The sequence below is a fragment of the Dermacentor variabilis genome, chromosome 6 (genome assembly GCF_050947875.1).
Source record: "Dermacentor variabilis isolate Ectoservices chromosome 6, ASM5094787v1, whole genome shotgun sequence".
Lineage (NCBI taxonomy): Eukaryota > Metazoa > Arthropoda > Arachnida > Ixodida > Ixodidae > Dermacentor > Dermacentor variabilis.
The window spans coordinates 106,033,641-106,036,345 of record NC_134573.1 but is presented as its reverse complement, the minus strand read 5'-3'; positions in this window follow the sequence as shown (position 1 = coordinate 106,036,345).

Here is a 2,705-nt window from a genome sequence, read left to right as displayed (position 1 = left end):
TGGGCTAAGATGGGGAGATGGAGCGGTAGGGGTAGCTGTGCTAGTGTTGCTGCGCGTTCATCCATTCAGCACGCGAAGTGACAGTCGGAAATAGCATGAGAAAATGACACCTCAGAAAGGTGTGCGCGTTCATCCATTCAGCATGCGAAGTGACAGTCGGAAATAGCATGAGAAAATGACGCCTCAGAAATTCCCGGTGTCCTTCCTGTTGCCAGTTACATTCGTCCTTATCGGTGCTAAGTATCTCCCGTCGACGAGTGCCCTTGACCTATAGTGAGGCTCTGATGCTGTACCTTCGTTTACTTCACGGAGAACAGGGACAATATGCAGAGGCTCACATTTATTTTTCGCCCGCTATTGTATCTGTTAGTGACTGCGTGAGCTAAAGAGTTCATTTTGTTAGCAGTATTTTAAACAGAATGTTTTTGTTATCTCCTTTCCGGGTTTGATATTGATGTTTAGAAGAAGATTATGGCAACAAAAGACGATACAAGCATTCTGAGTCACAATGACGGCGTAATACTACGAGGACCTTTACGTATACAAAGTACTGAGGATTGTATACACGGCACGTTTTCAAAGAACCGTCCGAGTCCGCAAAACCTCACTAACATATAACCACTTACATATAACCACTTAGAGATTGCAGTTAACAAATTCTAGCCGTGGCGTTCTCAAGGAATAAATTGGAACTTGGAACTAGTTCTCCAGGTGACTCTAGTTTTGAGATATCGATCCCCGATCTTTGAGAAGAAATACATTGGTTGTCAGTTTACTTTTGTGCTTCAATGCGTAAAACAACGCCTTGTTAAGCAAGTAAGTTGACGTCCGCTGCGGGTTCAGCTTTCATTATTTCTCGCTACTCAGCTGTCGTTGTTTCGCTCTTACCATCTAAAAAGGCTGCCGTTGGCGTTTTTGTATTAGTGACAGAATGCGCTGACATTTGAAGTTTTTCCCGCAAACTGTGGCAGGATATCGCGTGCTGTTTTATGAGAGCAGACGCTTGCCGGGTTGACTGCGATCGGGAAGCAGCTTGTCGAGAGCGTCGTCAAAAGCTGGGCCTTGACAAGGAGGAAACCTTTTTGTAAATTACGGGCACGCGTGGCTCTACTGAAAAAACAAACGACTAGGAACGTACGTGAGGTCATTGCGTACCCTATAGACAGCTTATGTACAGTTACGAAAATTAACGCATCCACAAATAACCTTCGTGAAAGGCGAAAACATCCGAACTCTACCCATGTGCAACGAGGGCGCTCTGCACTGCTGCGCAGGCGCATATATGGTTTACGAGTAGCCTTTACCGTGGTACCTATCGCACGCCTACGTAATAACTGCAGCAGACTGACCCTGGAACATAATTTCCAAGTGCCTTAATGTTCTCACCTGTTTCTTTTGTTTCACGTCGAATTTGTAGGCATAGCACCTGGGGCGATATTATTATTTTGAGCGTTTTTACATTCATGTATGGAGAAAAGAATTATAATGATTTGGGCATAATGAGACATCTTGAATGGACAAGCAGCACAACTTGTGCCATAATATTCGTGGAATCAGCAGCGTCATGCTCTTAAACTCTTAAATTTCCTGCAGCTTCTGACAGCTCTCTGCATTCAGTCACAATGATGCACTGCACAGCGTAACTGCCCTTTGGTGCTGTGTGGGACGGAAATGGAAGCATTAAGGAGCAGGAGGAGGAGGAATAAACTTTTTTTGTAGACAGTAGATTTGAGACCTAGGCCTGTCTGCCTAGATGACGGCCTCGAGCCCTTGGGCCCTGGCTGCATCTTCGGCCTGCTGGATTGCCTTGAGTTGGTCTTCCGGTGCACAACTGAGCAACGCGGTCTCCCACTGCTCTCTGGTCTTGTGTATTTTATTATGTGTGAGTGACCGAGGACACGCCAAAACCATGTTATAGGCCCGCCCTTTCTTGACAGAATCTACATCTGACGCGATATATTTGTAACGGTCATTGCCTTACTTGCACGCGACTTTGTTAGATAATATGGTCAGCCAAGTGAACACGAAATAACCAGAGCTTTACTTGCCTGTATTGGTTTGGACTGTACCTGCTTTGTTCAATATCCCACCGGAGCCCGTCCTTAGTGATGACTTCACACCATGCCTGCAGAATGAAAAATCGCTGTCCTTTTGCAACCTTCTTCATATGAGATTCGTCACAATCTTTAATATGCTATTTGACAATTATTTTTGCTAGCAAAACATACCATCGCATTCGATAGGAAGAATAATTGTGTTCCAGGAATGTGTTCCAGGCCGTATAATCGAGTATCCGTTTTCTTGTCTTTTTCCTTTGTTATTTCTTGATACGCCTGTAATTTTTAACACATTTCATAAAGACTGTAAGCTAAAGTCAATGACACAGATCCGTTTCAATGGAGTTAGGCATAAAATAGTGATTTCCCGACTTCGCAATGGCAAACCTGTTTTAGGCAAACCCAAGAAGCGAACCGGAAATCTAGCCAAGAAAAGCTATGGGGAAAAAATTCAGGGAGTAGCCATGTCACGGTGACTGCACACGTTAATTCGATTCGCATTCAAGCATTGTTGTGATAAACCGTATTGCTCAACACACCTTTATTTGAAATCTCTAGTTATTACTCTGAGATTCCCATTTTTTCGGCTACACGCAACCTACACTGTCTCCGCGATTGGCCCACTTTACTATGACCTTCACTCGTCAT